This window comes from Miniopterus natalensis, chromosome 1, assembly GCF_054644295.1.
Source record: "Miniopterus natalensis isolate mMinNat1 chromosome 1, mMinNat1.hap1, whole genome shotgun sequence".
NCBI lineage: Eukaryota > Metazoa > Chordata > Mammalia > Chiroptera > Miniopteridae > Miniopterus > Miniopterus natalensis.
This window is the reverse complement of record NC_142081.1, coordinates 138,802,818-138,822,362: the sequence shown is the minus strand read 5'-3', so window position 1 is coordinate 138,822,362 and position 19,545 is coordinate 138,802,818. Positions and strand designations below refer to the sequence as shown.

General features: G+C 35.4%; 1 long non-coding RNA gene across 1 annotated transcript in view; it reads right to left on the bottom strand.

Annotated features, from left to right (window-relative positions):
* Nucleotides 1–8,528: 8,528 nt before the first annotated feature.
* The window catches only part of LOC107538299 (uncharacterized), a 109,674-nt gene continuing 98,657 nt past the window's right edge, over nt 8,529–19,545 (bottom strand). The window contains exon 3 of the long non-coding RNA XR_001603304.2: nt 8,529–9,171. This is a non-coding gene — a long non-coding RNA (uncharacterized LOC107538299). The remainder of the gene's footprint in view (nt 9,172–19,545) is intronic.

Genomic DNA, 19,545 nt, shown 5'->3' with positions numbered 1-19,545 from the left:
AAGTTGTTGTGTTTTAAAGTCATTTAGAATAGTTCCTCTGTGTGTATGTTTCAACCACCAACTGGATGCACAATTAGTTTTATTTGTACATTTTATTTTTATGCTAAGGGATTTTTAATTGTTTAATTTTATACTTTAATTATGTAAAATATTAACATTGTTCCAAGGTTGAATACTTAAAACAAGTTATATACAAAGGGGTCTAAGTTCATGGGGGTCACATCTAACCTATTCTCTCCCTTTTCAAACCCGAGCACAATTCTGTTTAGCAAAAGTGACCCAATGGACACTAGCATCCCCTTTTTTAATGGCTTATTTTCCATTTTAAATGTAAGCAATATAGTTTCATTTCTTATAAAGAGTAACATGTCATATGATACTTTCCTCCACATTTCTTTTTTCCTTTAACAATATTTTCTGAACATCACCCCATAGCACTTACAGTTGTATATGACTACAGTGCACTGAGACCACAGATCATTCTACCAGGGAACATGTGGGTTGTCTTCACAATCTTTTGTTATTATAAGGTATGCTACAATTAACAGCTTTATGCATAAATATGTTTTGTTTTGCTAATGTATTATAGCAATAGATTCTTAAGAGTAGGATTTTTTCAGGACTCAAAAGTAAATAATTATGTAATTTTAAACATGGACAAATTTCCCTCCATAGGGGTTATATCATTTTGTATTTGCACTAACCTTGCAAAAAGAAAGTTGTCAAAATTGAGTGTTTGAAAACCAGGTAGGAGAGAAATAGCATCTCTGTGTTGCCTATTTTGCGTTACCCTATCATGAATGTTTTTACATAGATTAAAAACATTTGCATTTTTTATGTTTGTGTTTTAACTAATTTTTCTATCCTTCCACCTCCCTGTATTTTCAGATGCCCTTTATATACTAAGAATAATAACCCTTATCTCTAACACAAGTTGCAAATACTGTCCCCAGTTTATTTGTATGTTGACTTATGGCATATTTTGCCATGCAAATTTTAATGCAGTAAAAATTTTAACATTTTTCTTTATTGCTTCTGGATTTTGCACCAGAGTTAGGAAAAGTTTTCACATTCCCAGGATATAAAGAAATTCACCCATGTTGTTCTTTCAGAATTTATAGGATTTTGTGTTTTTTACATTTAATCTCTGATCCTTTTGGATTTTTGCTTTGTGTAAAGTGTAAGGAATGTTTCTAATGTTATCTTTTTCCTATCCCCAACGCTACTTATGAAAAATTCTTTTTTCTATTGATTGAGGTATGACTGCTCTTTATGGTATACTAAATTTCCATTATACAATAGGGCCAATTGCTGAATCTTCTACTCTATTCCATTAATCAGTCTGTCTATTCATCTATCATTAACAAACTGCCCTAATTAGATAATCTTTATAGTATATTTTTAATTTTGAAGATGGCTACCTGTGCCCCTGCTGTATATACACACTCTCTTCTTTTTTAGTATTTTTATTTATTTCGTATTTGACTACCCATGTTTATGTTCCTTCCAAATATACTTTATAGTCAACTCATCTAACTACAGAAAAAAACTGATTTTTTTAAACTGGAATTACATTAAACTTAATAAGCAATTTAGAGCTATCTCACATCTTCATTATATTGAGTCTTCCTGTCCAAGAATGAAATATATCTTTATACTTGTTCAACTATATTTTTGTCTCTGAGAAACTTTCTTTAGCTTTGCTCACCTAAGTTTGAACATTTCTTGCAGAATTTATACAAATGAATTTAATTTCTGTTTGGATGTCATAAAATGAGATTTCCATTTTAGATTGATTTTTTGTTTAGGGTATGCCTACTAATTTTTGTACATTAACTTAATAACCTATTACACTAAATTCTCTACCATTTTGATAGCTTCCCATTTTTTCTTTTAGGATTTACAAATATATAGTCATAGTATTTTCATATAGATACAGTTTTCCTTTCCCCTTCTCAGTTCTTATTGAAAGCCTCCAGTTGTTTTTCTCTCTTGATTTATTTGCATTGTCTAAGACACCCGCACTATGTTAAATAGTAGTGGACGAAATAGGCAGTCTTGCCTGGTTCCTAACTTTAGAGAGAAATTTTGTATTTTTTTCCATTAAGATGCTAGAGTTTCAGCTGCTGACTTCTGGGAGGGGAGAAAAGAGGGAGAGAGGATGATGAACGAGAGAGAGAAACAGCAATAGGGAGAGTGACAGAGAGAGGGAGAAAAGTTCATGTTAAGTAAATATCCATCAATTACTATTTTATTGAGTGTTTTTAACATGAGTGGATATTGAATGTTATAAAATGTTTTCTCTGAATATTTACAGATGATCATATGATTTTTCTCCCTTTTCCTCTTAATATGTTGTATCAATTTAATGGAATTTTTAATAGTGAACCACCTGGAAGTAATGAACCACATTGCATGACTGGAATTAGTCCCAGCACTTGGTCATAATGTAATTATTTTTTAAATGTGCTGTTGAGGGACACGGACAAGAGTGTGGTGATTGTTGGGGTGGGGAGTGTAGAGGTGGAAAAGGGCAAAGAAGGGATAAATGGTGATGAAAAAATTATAATTAAATTTTAAAAGATAAAATGTGCTGCTGAATTTTGTTTGCTAATGTTTTATTTAAGACTTTTGTGTTATATTCATAAGTGATATTTTCTGTACTTTTCTTTTTTTGGAGCAGTCATTGTCAACTTTTAGGATTCATGTTATAGTGGATTCAGAACATGAAATTGGAAGATGTCTTTCTTTCTTATGTTCTATAGCATACTTTAAATGCATTGAAACTGTCAAATCGTAAAAGATTGGTAGAATTTTCTTATGAACCAAATGAACCTGGTCCTCTTCTGAGAAAGCTTCATTAATTTTCTATTTCTTTACTACTGTTTATTGTTCCACTTATACTTTATTAAGGGTGTCTATTATAGTAAGATGAATTTTTTTAAAAAAGTATCCATTTTTATCAAGACTTTCAAATCTATCTGCATACAGTTGGGCAAAGTAGAACTTTTTCAATTGATTGACTTCATAGTTTTTTCCTTCTTTTTGATTTCTAATTTTGTGTATATGCTTTCATCTTTTTTTATTTCTAGGTAATAGTTTCTCCATTTTGATATTAATGAAATAGCTTGATGCTATTTTGAAACTATTTTTCTCTATTCTAACTCAATTTCTGTTTTTATTTCTATTCCTTTTTTAATGCTTGTTAAAACGTTTACTTTGTTCTGTTTTCTAGATTTTTCAAATTGAGTGGTTTACATCATTTCTTTTCATATTTAATTTTTATTGATATAGGTACTTAATGCTGTAAATTTTTCCAGTGATAATTGATTCCCTTATGTCCCACAGCTTGTTTCCCTCTTTTTATTACTGTTATTTTTCGACCACTCTGCAATTTTCAGTTGTTCCTTTGAACCAAGTGTTCTTTAGTAGCAAGTTTTTAAGAAAATGGGTTATTATTTGCCATTAGTATACCACCCTTTTTGCCAGCCATGCTGACTTCAAATAGTTACTGATTTTAAAAAATAAATACTGGATGTTCCTCACGGTTGTTTAAGCTCAGGCTCATGAATGACAAACAAAACAAAATACCACACAATCAGCCTTAATGAGAAAAGGCAGAAACCATGTAAATGTAAACTTCTTCCTCTCTTTTAGGACCTCCACTTCCAAATTCAGTCGCTGGCATCTCTTCCTCTCTAATTCCCTCAGGTGACCTGCTCCTTTGTAGAGCCACAATCTGGAGGCCTTTGGTTGACCAGAAATTTTACACCATGAAAGACCATATGGCATATGTCATCCCATGAAGTGCTGTAGAATATATTTAGTTTCTGACAAATGAATTTGCACTACAATAGATCTCCTACTGAGGTGAGAAAAAAGAAAAGTTATTTTTGGAAGGAACTGGGAAAAGGATTTTTATACACCGTGCTTTACTAATTTTTTTTTTCTGTTTTAATGTATTTGCAGCCATAAGATTGAACTTCCAATTGTTTATGGGGGGCTTTCAGCAACTCTTTCATAAACAGTTCCAAGCAATTCCTTATAACTTAAAGATGAAAGCTCATACTCGCTCTAAACACACATACTAAAACAAATCTCCTCACCCCTCCAAACTTTTACTTAGAATCAAACTTCAGAGTGTGTGTCATTTTCTTCCTATAAACATGGCTCGGAGATTAAGAACTGTTGGCTTCACCTTTCTAGCTCGAAACCTACTCCCTTTTCCTCCCAGTTTAATTGGTACCTCATTTGGGGGCAGCAGCTGAAATGTGATTACATCTCAGGCTTCTGGGAGCATTTGGGAGTTCACAAGGTGTCAGGGGAAACTCAGCAGCATTGCAGAGAACAAAAGCCAGAGGAATGGGACCAGTGCCAGCAGAGATAAATCAGCACACCAGGCTTAGGCCAATGCCAGTGTAAACAGCTGAGGAGAGCTAGAACCCCATGGCATCAGAAGAAACCACATTAGAGGGCCAGCAGCCAACCTGGAGCTGCAGAAGAGTGGAGAGAGCGTGCTCGCTTTCCCAGCTGACCAAATGAAATAAGATCAAAGAGCCCAATTAAATTATTTTATTGCACCTAAAGCACCCTTCAGAACCAGAGCCAGGGCTGCAGGGCTGGTGCCAATGGCACACTAAAGAGTCCTTGGATAAGCCATCCTCAGGACTGAATGAGAAGGCAATTTTAGAGATTGTCATGGAAGCCCAGATTGAAATAACCACAGCTGAAAAACTGTAAACTGCCAATGCTACTGCATTGCTAAACGTTAGAGAGCAGACAATCCTAGCTCCAGTCAGCAAGGAGAAAAATTCCAGCCCCCTGTTCACAGCCTTCAGAACAAGACAACGTAGGCAAGAAATAAAAATAGGAATAGGCATCATGTGCAATTTTTACATCATTTTATATGAGGAATATTATGAGTTCAGGTCCAATTAAGGATATCTTTTTCTAAAAACTGAGCTCCTTCTAAATGAAATAACGTCCAGTTATGGACAGTCATCTATCTTTATCTCCTTTTATCTGAGGCAATATGTTGTAATATATAAAAGAAATTTAAAAATTTACTTAAAGTGTGGTTCATGTGATTGAGGTGTGCCTTGTTCTTTCCAAGAGCAATAATTATAGTAAATATAATATAGTTGGAAAATAAAAATATGAAAATTCATTCCAAAGAAGATAGCTGAAAATATGTCAACATATGTGAATTCATTGATGCTGCCCTGTAATCTAGATGCTCTTTCCAGTTAAATAGGTTTAGAAATAAGTGGGGGGGGGGGGGAAATGCATCTATTTTGTATTGTGCTATTTTGCATCTGAAAATTAAATACTACTTTGAACTTGTTAGCCTAAAGTTGTCACCACCAATTCAATGCCAATAGGAGTCCCCAATTTGGGGTACAGTGAAAGGAGAGAGTTTGCTGAGTGCAAAGAGCTCAGCTATGGAACAGTTCAATTGTAAGCTCAATTGTGATATAGCTTAATTCTGATATAGCATGGCTGTGGAACAGCATGTCTAGGAGGCAGCCTCAGGCAAGGATGCCCTGGTACTGCAGTTCTCCTTCACTGTTACAGCTCTAGCCCAGGAAACAATCTTCAATAGGAACTAAAAGTTCCCAGAGCCAGAGGGGCCTTGACTTATACAGAAAAAATTTCCTGCCCCTGGGTCCATTCTCATGCAAAAAAGGACTCTATATCCTCACAATTTGATTGTTCCAAAAAACACAGAGCTGATTGGTCAAAATAAAGCTGTTCTGATTGGTCAGCAATGATGCTAATAAAGATATAGCTGTGTGGCTCAGGTTGGACAGGGAACATCTCAGTCCTATTGGTTGAAATAAGGTTCCAGGAACTCCTTTAAAAGGGTTGGCTCAGGTGGCAGAAATACAGTGCAAGCATGCCGTTGAATGAGGGAGGCGGGCAGTTAAGTACAGGCTCCTCCTGAAGCACAGCCTACCTGAAAAAACCCTGTTTAGCAATGGTTGCTAAGCTCTGTTTTTAAATTTGAGCCCTATCAGCCACAAGGAGCCCTTCCTAACAGGTATATTAATTTTGGAGGTCAACAAACAGAACAATACAAAAACTTACCACATTAAGTAAAGCTATCATGTTATTTACTTCAAACTTACCTTTATAGTTCTAATATCATAGTCTAAGTGACAAAAGAGACACAGAACAATGACATTATTCTGTGAAATCTGAGAATAAAGATTAAATAAAGTAAAACATAATTTACTTCTGGCATCGAAACTAAGAAAGATAATGTTGGTATTTTTCCTACTGCCCCTCAAATGTGATTATTATATCACACTGTTATTCAAGAACATGCAATGACCTTAAAGTTCACAATAACAAATCTTTATAAAATTTTATTTATGCATTTTTATTTTTAATATATATTTCATATATATAAACTCTTGTAGTGCCAGACACTCTTTTAAATGCTTTGTAAGCATCAAAATTATTATAACAACACTATGAAATAGATACTGTTATCATCAACTTCATTTTATGTATGAAGAAATGGGACTAGAGAGGCTAAATAAATCATCTAAAGTCACATAGCTATCAAATAGGAAGCCCAGGCATTTTGACTCTAGATATCCTAGATGTTCACATAATTTGGATTCTTTCTCATAGAATTAGATTCCGTTTTTTGTGAAATATAAATTGTACATGTTCTTTCAGCAAGATTCTTAAGTCAGGATATTCTTTTAGTGTTTGTCTTTTCATTTTTGTCTCTCTTGTCTCTGAATAATTGTTTGGCTGGGTATAAAAATCTAAGTTAAGAATATTTTCTAGTACTTTTTAAAAATATCATTCAACTATGTTGGGGTTTCTTTTGCTATTGTTGAGATGTCTACTCCCTCTCTGCCATTAATGGGTAGGTAATATGTATTCACTCTTTTAAGATTTTCTTTATATTTTCTTTAGTTTACTGACCCAAGCTATATCAAATTCAACTTTTTCCTATTTTATCTCTCCTTTAGTTTCCAATAAGCATTTTGTTCTTGTTAATACTTAGATAATGGATCTACAAATATAATAAGCATGTACTAAATATGTGGTATTTTTCTCTATTAATTTTTTGTCATTTAAATGATCATGTAAGTATATTATAGCAAACTTCTTGAAGATGAGAAACTTATTTTTTACTTCTTTCATATCGCCTAAAACAGAGCTCTGCACCTAGCAAAGGTATTCAATTAATGATTTTAGATTTGCTCTACTTTTTGCTTGACCTAATTTTTTCAGATTCAGTTACAATTAATATTGAATAAATGTCTCCATTTCTTTTTTTTCCTTCCTCTCATTGCTAAGACAAGGAATTGAAACCAATGATAAAATGAAGGCAAAATTCTAGGCTCATATTATAGTCGGAGCTTACATAGAAACTGCTACTGCTCTCTAGTTTTTAATTATACTGTGTATAATCAATTAGATCAAAATATCTAGTTGAAAATTACCTCAAGTTCACTTAAATGGTCAGGTTGATATAATAAAGTTTTATAGAAACATCTTTTCATTCCAAATAATTCTAAGTTCACCTCAGATTTCTTCCATAAAAGTATACTCCAAAAAGATGAAAATATTTTAAGTGAAAACTTTTTTGCACCCAATAAAGTAGTAATGCCAATGTTTTTCTGCTGTATGAGATTAAATCTTAGTGAGAGCTTTTCAGTTATGGCCTTAATGAAATATGAATTGAAGATAAATCATCACACTGAAGCACTATAGAAATAATTCATCTGGAAATTTAGGGAGGGCTTAATGACTTATCAGACATTATATGCAAAGCAAGGTGATTTGCTCTAGGCTACAGTACTTTATTTTTGAGTTTTCAAGAATTTTTCTGAACATTGGTATGGTTTCCTTCAGAAATCTGATAAATGTAATAAAAATGACAAGGATGAGGTTACTTTTCCTATTTTAAAGTATTTTAACATAAACTCAATCAGACTTACACTGAACATAAAAATATATTTTTATTAGGCATAGTAAGACCTAATTACTTTTGTTTACAAGGGTAAATGGGCATCAAGTGAATTACTTTTAAATGAGAAAGAAAAAAATAAGAGACCATTTTGAAAAGAATTATCTAATATAAAACGGAGACAAAATAAATTTCAGGAGCAACATCACACCCTAATTTTAAAATTGAGGAAAATGTGCTGAATTATCTATAAATATTCTAATAGAGAAAGAATAAGTTAAATAAGAGATGGACTGTTTTTTAAAAAATTATCTTCAAGGGAGCATATAGCAGTTCTTATTAAAGACAGTGCTCCACTCTCAAACCTGGAAAGAATCTTCAGAAATCATTTAATTTGTCATCCCAGTTTGTTGTTCTTGGACCCATGGGGATCTGTGACATTACCACAAGAGAAACATCAAACCATGTAAAAGTCAGGAATTTCTTTTGACAAAATCAATATATCTCACTTATATTTGTGTGACTATTTCTAATGCATAGAAAGGTATAAATAAAGCATTTCTGAACCCGTAGATATTATCATTATATTTTTTCCCCAATCAATAGACATCAAAAGTACAATTTTCTAATTTAGGGTAATGTTTGGAAACTTAAAAGAAGTAAATGATGGATCTATGCTTCCTCCACCATTTCTACTTCTTCCAAACGTGCTTATAGCCACAATGTAAGTTCCATGAAGGTGAAAATTTATGTTCACCATTGTTTACTGCTGTATTCCTAGAATATTGCCTGACATACAGTAAGTACTCAAAAATGTCTGATAAATGAATGAATCAATCAATAAATGTTGATTAAATATCTTAAATTGCCCAGCACTAGATATTAAGGAGCTTTAAATAATCGGCATTAAAAACAAGTTACATGGAGATTGTTAAAAAGACAGCTCTGTTGTCTTCCTTTTTGGCAATAAGCTATGTCTTAGCAAAATAAATGTGTGTATTTTTAGAGAATAGCTGTTCAGATTCTTCACAATTTATTGCTTTTTCCATATTGAGATAAAGACTTACTGAGAAACACATTTACTTTTTGATTCTTTGGAGACTGCCTACTCCTGGGTGCCAATTACACTCTGGCAAAAAGCTGAAGGTCTCCATAGAGCAGCTGGTGTCAGCATCACATAAAATATGCTCCTGAAATGGATCGTTCTGCTGCTCAGGGAATGTGCAGTAGAGGCTTAGCTGAAATAAAGAAAGGACGAAGCTATGACATCCAAAAATAAAATCAAAGGGGATCAAGTTAGGGTTATTTATGTATACTGATACTGGGCTCAGTGGTCCAAACACCTCACAGCTGTTCAAAATTTGAGAAGAAATCAACTATATCACTAACATCTCCATGGGTACAGGGTGCTTAGGCTAGGCATATTTGTCTTCCATCTACCACTAGCAACCCTGCTACCATAACTCCATCTCAGGTGTACTCTTTAGTTTGAAGATGTGGTTAAGAAAGCTAAATCTAATGTCAGATCATGTGGGTCCCATGCATGAAACTTCTTGGCTCTGTGACCTTGGGTTATCTGATCTCTTCACCCCTGTTTTTCCATTCACCCAATGCAAAAAATAATTGATCTTACCTTCTGGAGTTGTAGTGAGGATTGAATGAAATAATCCATGTGAGACACTCAACCTTGTTTCTGGCTTATAATTTCTCAATAAGCATTAACAGTTACTATCATTATACAAAAATATAAAACTGGGCTCACTGTTATTACATCTGAAGCCTCTTTCTAATTCCAGTTAGACCCAAAAGGATGGGATGCAAGGAGTACTTAAACATCTTGGGTGATACCCACCTCTGTTTTTCTCTCCCAGTACCCACATTTTACTATAACACTATGTTGGGTCATCCTCCCATACTTGATATTTTATTCTTACTTCTTAGTTTTTCTTCAGTAATATTCAGACTTAGGATCTGATGATCCCAGAACAAAAATTAATTGCTCATGACATCAGTAACGAATTGTTCTTCCTGAGTTCATACTGGCCAGTGGATGGAGGGTACCATTACTTTGCTTTGTACCATAGTCTCTTCCTCAGTCTAAGGCTCAGTCCAAACATCAGCCTGAATCCTGAATTATTTTGATCCTAAATAACCAACAAAATTTTATGTCCACTTGTGACATCATCTATTCCCTTCATCTCTTACCGCCTATTCCTCTTGCATCTTCCATTTTCACCCCACCATGCCTTTCTATAGTGTTCTTATATCTATAGTTCTTATATCCTCCCTATCATCATTCTTTAACATTGCCACAAAAATAATACTAAAATGTTATCTATAAAAACCATCGGAGTTAGAAAAGCATGAGGCACATATGGAGAGAAACTGAATTATCTGACTTCAGGATAAAGGCTGGAGAGGCAGTTCTATTTGGGCAGGTCCCATTGTTCCCTTGCTGAGCCATCCCCCCATCCTTCAGGCACAGGTGGACACCAAGTCTTAGTCTCCATTAACGTAGCTAACACCTTTGGCTCCACCCTGGTGATTTCTTGACCCCACCCCACCCAATTTATAAGCTCACCCAATCTGATATCATCAGCTTTTTCAAACACTCTGTCTCTTGGATAGAGCTGTGGACTTTCTTATAATCTCTCAAAGGTTCATAAACTCCAAACAAGTAACATCTGGCCTAAGTGTGTTCCATACCTCTTGCTAAGAGGCTCAAAACCTGGCACTAATGGCAGCTGGCATCGATTTGCAGCTTAGCCTCTCCTGGGTGCCTCCAAGCCCAGCACAATTGGCAACCAACCATTTGCAGATGACTTTGTAGCTCATACCAGATGGCCCCAGGCAAGGAGCAGGCAGCAGCTGACCTTGGCCTGCACCAGAGCCCCTCCCAAGAGGCCTCAGAATCAACACACCTGGTGGCCAGCTTCAGACTACACCAGAGTATGACCCCACCACCTCCACAAAGGGCAGACTCAGCAGGCACCAGAGCCCTGCTAATGGGAATCTTGCTCCTTGGGGTAAGCCCCTGCACAGTAGCCTCTCTGCTATAGTCACAGACAGTCCTTGCAGCAAATCAGCTTGAGGGTCAATCCTTCCACCGACATGCCAACAGAAATCAAGGCTCAACTACAACAGGAGGGCACCCACAGCTCAAACAATGGACACAAGAGGAACACCCAGCTCAGGTGACCAGGGAGACTGCACCACTGGGCCCCAAAGGACACCTACTACATAAAGCCCCTCTAACAAGACTAGGAGATGTAGAAGCTCTACCTAATACAAAAAAACAAACACAAGGAGATAGTCAAAATGAGGAGACAAAGAAACATATCCCAAATGACAGAACAGAACAAAACTCTAGAAAAAGAATTAAACAAAATGGAGACAAACAATCTACCAGATACAGAGTTCAAAACACTGTTTACAAGGATGGTCAATAAACTTAGGGGAAGAGTAGATAAACTCAGTAAGAACTTTAACAGAGAGATAGAAAACATAAATGTAGCGATAGAAAACATTTTTAAAAAGTCAGAAATGAAGAATACAATAACTGAAATAAATAATAAATTAAAGGGAAACAACAACAGATTAAATGAGGCAGAGCATCAAATCAGCAATTTGGAAGACAAATTGAGTATAAAACAGAACAGAAGAAAAAAGAAAGAATCCAAAAAAAATGAAGATAGTTTTAGGGGCCTCTGAGACGACATCAAGTATACCAAAATTCACATCATTGGTACACCAGAAAAAAAAAGAGAGCCCGGGGAATTGAAAACCTATTTGAAAAAGTAATAACTAAAAACTTTCCTAACCTGACCAAGAAAAAAAACATACAAGTCCAGGAAGTGCAGAGAGTCCCAAACAAGATGAACCCAAAAAGGTCTACACCAAGACACATCATAATTAAAATGTCAAAGGTTAAAGACAAAGAGAGGATCCTAAAAGCAACACAAGAAAAGCAGTTAGCACCTATAAGGGAGTTCCCATGAGGCTGTCAGATGATTTCTCAACAGAAATTTTGCAGGTGAGAAGGGATTGGCATAAAATATTCAGTGATGAAAAGCGAGGACTTAAAACCAAGATTATGCTGCTACTCAGCAAGGCTATCATTTAGTATCAAAGGACAGACAGAGAGTTTTCAAGACAAGAAAAAGGTAAAGGACTTCACCAGTAGTACAAGAAATGTTAAAGGGACATATTGAGAAGGAGGAGAGGGAGGCGGAGGAGGGACCAAAAATATGAGTAATAAAATGGTAATAACCACATATCTATCAGTCATGACTTTAAATGTAAATTAATTAAATGCTCCAATCACAAGTCACAGAGTGGCTGCATGGATAAGAAAACGAGACTCATATATATATATATGCTGCCTACAAGAGGCCCACTTCAGAAAGAAAGACACACATGGACTTAAAGTGAAGGGGTGAAAAATGATATTTTATACAAATGGAAGTAAAAAAAAACAAAACAGCTGGGGTAGCAATACTAGATCGGACAAAATAGAATTTAAAGCAAAGGCTATAACAGAGACAAAGAAGAGCCCAGCAATTTTACTTCTGGGCATTTATTCAAAGAAACCCAAAACACTAAGTCAAAAAGACTTATGCATCTCTGTGTTCATTACAGCAATACAATAGTCAAGATACGGAAGCAACCTAAGTGTCCATTGATAGACAAATGGACAAAGAAGAGGTGGTGCATATATACAGTGGAATATTACTCAACCACAAAAGGAATGAGATCGTGCCATTTGTGACAACATGAATGGACATAGAAGGTATTATGCTAAGTGAAATAAGTCAGACAGAGAAAGACAAATATGATTTGATTTCACTTATATGTGAAATCTAAAATACAAAATAAATGAACAAACAAAACAGAGACCTCTATTTGACTTATGCTGTTGAAACCTGAAATCAAGGCTTGTTTTTTTGAATCCCGTAATGTCTTTGCATAGTTGAGCACTTACTCTGTTCTTTAAACAATTAAGGGGAAATTTTTGAGTAATAACATTATATAAATAACTCCTAAAAATAATCCAAAGCATACAGGCTTATAAAGTGAACAAAGGAATAATTAATATTTGTGCTTCACTTCTCACCATTGCCTGTCACCTAAGGCTCATGGAGGGCATTTTGAAAATAGAGTATGCTTAGAATAGCTTCGGAACACTTTATGACAATGAGTGAGGGAAACATAGAGATCAAGCCAAATAATGCTAAGAACAGTACCTCTGGGCTGGAATGTGGATACTCATTAGCTGTTCTTGGCAAGCCTTCATGGCCATGACTTTATGGTACCCACTGGGAAGGAATGTGAAATGTCCAAAACTGTTCCCATAATAATCTACGCCCAGAACACAGCTATTTTTAAAGAAAGGATGTAGCCAACTCAACTCTATATTCCATGAGACACACAGACTCCCAGGTTGGAAGGACGAAAGGGTGAATTCAGCACCTACGGCCAGATGGAATTATGCCTTCCCTGAGCTCAAAGCAAACCAATCAATAGATAAAAGAATACAGTGAGCTAAATGATATTGACCTTGACACACACACACACACACACACACATCCTAAGGCACACATCAGCTTTACCTAAAATGGAAAGTTGCAAAATAACTGTCTCAGAAGGTATTTATCTTAACTTGGCAATGGCACAGCACCTTAGGGATGGATGATGCTTGGATCCCACACAAAATAATGAAACATGTCAGAGGCAAATCTCTGTCTGAGACCTTTTCGGTTGTACTCTGAGGGAATTCAAGGTCTTCCGACTTCAAAGCTCAAGGGTGACGTTCTGTTAGTGAGTGGCATCAGTGGGCAGGTGATCTGCATTCCTCTCTGGCAATCAGCTGGAAGATTCAGACAATCTATTCAGGCTAAAGCATGGAATGGCTGATATTTCTGTTCGTTTTGCCAAAATGATTGCAGAGAATGACAGTGCATTGTGATCAGAAATAGTACTTGGAAAATTTCTAATTTTAAGAAATTGAAGAATGGAAATCAGATGGGGAATGTCTTTTGAGACTTCCATATCCATACTGTAAGAATATCATGACATTTTTTTGCCAATTGAGTTAATAAAAACATAGAGTGGTTGATTATCTGTGTTAGTGGAGCTATATCTGTCAATCAATTCCTGGATCCGTAGATAAAGATAAGTAGTGCCTAGGAAAGATTTTTTTAAAACTTTTCTTCTTTTTTTTATCTAGTATGTGTAACATAATTTTTGACACAGCATGGATACTTAGAAAAGTATTTGATAAATATATGAAAGAATAAGTTTGTGGAGCCTACTTCATCTAAAAAATCTTTATAGGAGTTTGGAGGTCTTATTTTCATCTCCATTCCCTTCTTCTCTTTCCTTTTTCCAAATTCCTTATGAAAGGTGTCAATAAATAAAATTATGAAAATTTTAAAAGGTTTGAGAGAAAACAAGAGAAGCAAAGTAAAAATATAATTCCACAATAAAACATTTAACTTTTAAACATCAGTGGTGTTTTACTAAAATTAGGAAAATTGTGCTTACTATACAAGAAAGAAAAAATTGTGTTCTGAAAGATTTATGCCTCCTATAGAAAGAAAATGCATGAATAGAATAAAATATTAGCTTAAGATCTCAAATGATTACAAATTTGGCTATTCTATCAACCTAGTAGAATTGTGTGTGTGTGAGGGAGGGAGGGAGGGAGGGAGGGAGGGAGGGAGGGAGGGAGGGAGGGAGGGAGGGAAGATTCTATGTATGTATGTATATATGTATGTGTGCTTTCTTGTTTTTTATTGGTGACTTTTAATTATGCAACAGGTTTCTTTACCCTGGGCTCCACTATCTGAATATAAATTATCATTTTCATAATATTGGATTATTTTGGTCAATTCTCAGATTTATTTTTAATTGAAAACTAGAGCCTTTTCTAGTATGAATTTTTCTTCCAAAAGTAAATAATATTGAATTTTCTGGGAAGGATCCCACTGAACAACCATTTAGGGTCATTGGTAATTAATATGTATACTGAACCTTTGATAACATATGGTCTTTATTGGTGTTAGTTTTCAACTATGTAGCTTCCAAATAGCATCCTGTTTTTACTTTGAGAAGCTATATTTTCTAGTCTGTGAGTAGTTTGTGTAAGAAGATAATCTTGATCATTCCCCATGTTCTCTCCAGACCTGTTTTTCCAGATTTTTCCTCAAAACCTAGTACAGTCAAGAATAATGAAGGTGCTCAAAATTTGATTTGTGAAATTCTCTCTCTGAAAATGTTTAATTTTTGGTAAAAGAATTCAGAAACAGAGTAATGTTCTTCCTCTTTTTATTATGCTACTTCTCTACTGATCACTTGTAGACTTAATATCACCTCTTTGGTTTTCAACATTACTTTCTTCTGGTGTGGCTCAGATACAGAGATCTGAGATAGTCACACCTCTCAGCTCAAAGCACATTATCATTATCGGTTCATATACAATTTCTCTCTTGTTCAAATATTTATTCACATGTTTATCTCTTCATTTTTATCATATAACTTTCTCCTTTCCCCTTCCTCCCATAAGCAACCATTCTATGTATATAATGTATGCCTTTTTGCTTAGATACTTATAAAATGTATTGTTGGTTTGTGTGCATGTGTTTTTAACTTACATAAATGAAATTATTACACACATATAAAATGTATATATGTACGAATTTTACACTATTTTTTACTCAGAACTATTTTTAAGATCTATCTATGTAGCTCTGTGAACATATCAGCTGATAATTCTAATATCTATAATGAGCTTCTACTACATTTTATCCATCCACTCTCCTGGAGATAAACACCCAAGCACCTTTATTTCCCTGCTCCCTTGATATTGAAATCAGCATCCTTATGGACCTGTGTTCTTAGAATTCATACTGAGTCATAGGGAACACATATTTTATTTGGCAAAGCAGTAACATATCAACAAAACTTAGAGCTTACTCTGAGTCAGACAGTTCCAACTGGTGGGACTTGCAATAAACAAAATAAAGTTACCTGTCCTCACGAAGTTTACATTCTTGAAGAGAAGACAGACAACAAATAAACAAATATACAATAGCACATGCGAATGGAGCTGATGAGTTGGAAGTAGTGTATACAAGTATACACAGAGTCTAGCATTGATACTAGAAGTCTAGACTAGAAATATATTTGAGCTCCAGCCATGAAACTGTATAAAGTCACTTAGAAAGTGTGTACAGATGAAGATGTGGTAGGGGACAGAGCTCTCATGCAGTTTCACCTTTACAGATTCAAAATATTAGAAGAAGACACCATAGAAAAGCAAAAATGAATTACAGGTAAGGTAGGAAGAGATCCCAAAAGAAGTGGTGTCCCAAAACCAGTATTTGAAAAAAAGAGAGAGAGAATAGTGTCATACTGCTGATTGGTCAAATGAGATAAGAACTGAGATTAATTTTGAATTAAAAAATGCAGAGGCCATTGGTGATGCTGACAAGATCTCATTAAATACAGTTGTACTCAGTGGAATGGGCTTATGTGAGAATTAAGATGTCTTGGAGACAGTCTTCTTCTCAACATCATTTTGAGGATATTTGATGTAAACTGGAGAAGAGAAATGGGGTAAAGGCCGGAGGAGGGTAAGTGATAGAGAATTTTTATAAGATGGAAGGTATTACAGCATTATTTTGGGCTGCTGTGAATGCCAAGTCAAGCCAACAGAATGACTAAAAATTTAGATGCAGGAAAAAGAATTAAGTGTTATCCTTAAGTAGGTGAGAAAGGATAAGATTTAAAATGCAAGTGGAAAGGATGCCCATGATGTGGAGGTGGACAATCCATCATAGTAACAGATGTAACAAAATATTTATGAGCACAAATGTAAGGGAGTGGTGATGAGGTAGGTGTGAGAAAGTGGTGAAAGAATATGGAACATCTTTTTTCTTTTTTCTTCATCAGTTGGCCTTTATCTAACTACTAGCCTCCTCTACTTCCATTCTTTGACTGTCTTCATCTACTCTCAAAAGCTTTTATATAAGCCTCAGAATATAAACTCCCTGTGCAGTATATTTTTCATGCTTCTGTGCCTTCAAATTTCCTGCTTATATTGCCCTCCCCTCTCTGTCAGCTAGCAAACATGCACTGATTTTTTCAGAATAAGTCCTGGCTTAAACTTCCCTGCCTCACCCAGTGGCCTTGTTGCTTAAAAGAAAATAATCTTGATATATTATACGACTCTCCAGTCTCCTACAAAGGTACCTGTGATATTCAACTCATTTGCTGATTCCAAATTCTTCTCCAAGGCCTGCCATGGCCCAGGCACTAAACTGTCTCAGTCGTTGAAATACAGCCATACAACGAAGTTCCTGCTTTTAAAGAGCTTACATTCTAGTGGATTTCATAGAAACCAACTCGTTCATGAAGTACCATACCAGTGTGGAGATGTGCCAACTTTAGAATTAACATTTGCTCATAGTCAGTTTTATTTGACCCTCTAGGGCCAAGATAAAACATAACATTAAAATTAAGTGTTTCTTTTCTTTTTGTTTTTAGTTGTTGTTGTTGTTGTTCTGCTAAATAACTTAACCATAAAACAATAAGTATCTGTAACTGTGTCACAAATAATTATGAGTTCAGGAAATGTGTATTTGCAGCTCGAAATCCCAACTACAAACCACTATGTTTTGAGTCTTCTTTACCTTAGGTTGCTCTGCACTCTAATCCTGCCATTCAATTGACAATGAAATTCTGGGAGCACCCACTGCTCAGGGCTGGCTGAAAATCGACAGGTTTGGGTGCTGGCTGCTCCAAGCAGATTTTCATCTGCAGGGAACTGGACTCATGGATCAGCCTGTTCATTTTATTTAGATTTGTTACCCTTTCCAACACTAAGTTGTAATTCACTGGTAGCCATTAATATTTGTAAGTTATTGCCAAATCTAAAAAAATTGCATATGGTATCTCCCCTCCCCTAAAAACAAGCAACCTACTTTTTGCTATCAACAGGATGATTTAAAACAGACATAATTCTACCACAATGGTGATCTGTAATAACCCAGAAGGAAAATCTTACACCACCCTGTTCTAAATTACTAGAATTGCTAACTCCAAATCTCATTTTTGGAAGGTGATCTGAGGTGCAAGTTTGTTTTCCATTTCCTGGCATGGGTTTAAGAAATCAAAGGAACTATCTTCAATAGAGTTTGCATAATTCAAAATACACACTGCACACTGGCTGCAATTTACTCCCTGAGCCCAGGGAAAATTTGAGTGAAATTTTTGGAATTATTATTAAAGAAACGGTAAGAATTTAAGTGAACATTGAGAACTGGTAAAAATGCAGAACAAATTTTCGACTTATAATAGTATTTTTTTCACTACCAAAATGACATTTAGAAATATTTGTCCTTAAACAGTCCCTTGCTGTCTTTCTTGCTTTCAGGATTTTACTGCAAGGTAATTTAACATATTAGGTTATCAACTTCATTTTCTCATAGCACATTAGGTTTTGTCCCTCGAGAGATTAATAAGGGAGAAGTGTCACCAAGCCAGACCCCTGTCATTGTCCCCGCCATCCTGGATTACTTTAAGGAAGGAGAGAATCCACACCACTATGTTTCAGCCAGGGGAAGGAGGGTCGGGACTCCACCTGGTGCATAGTTCCCCATCCAGTGGACTCTGTTAGTACAAGGGGAATTGTCCCATCAATCTTGCTCAGCTGCAAATTCCTACAGGTTTGCCCTCTTCATGCACTAGATCAAAGCACAGAGTAACCAAAAAAGCACTATGTGAAGAAGAATGACAGCCTTTCTCCCCACTCCAAATTCGCATCCTGCCCCATAACACACATATACTTATGCATCACCTAATATGACAGTGAGGTCCCCTTTTCATTGCCTCCTTACATCAATTCATTTGGAAAGGAAAAGCAAACCTTCCGTACTCTGTATTACCAAAGAGGATAGATAACTGTTGGCTAAATAAAAAATTTTGCACATCACTGCCTACTGAGTGGCAATTAGTTTCAATTCCCTTGTGGGGCAGCATTTTGAAATCTCAAAACTAGGGAAGGACAACTAGTTTATCAAAGTAACAAATCAGTTCCACCATTTGGCTGAGCTGTTTATACAACCAAGGCCTTTTCAAAGGCCTGTCAAAAGCACCTTTATTAAAACAATACAGGGTATATTAAGCCAAATTGGGGTTGACTTGAGAACCATGACTCACTTCTTCAATTTAAAAAAAGTGTTTTCATGAGGTTATTTGCCTAGTGCAGTTGAAATCTAGGAATAAATAACATCATCTTCTTCAAGATGTTTTTGAATTTGCCTGACTTCTGGACCCTGTGCTATTATTACATATGTTCTATTAAATATTTTGAAATCATTTTTCCAAGACACTGACTTCCTAGAGTTGTTTGCTTCAGTATATTTTATTGAAATATAAAATACATACAGAAAAAATGCACATCGTGTGTACCACTAGAAGAATTGACACAAGTGGAACCTGCCCATGTAACCAAACACCTCCTTCCTCAAGGTATCCTGATGTATAACAGCAGAGATTTGTCCTGCCAGGCTTTGTACCGCAGAGACCTTTGCCACTTGTAAATATAATAA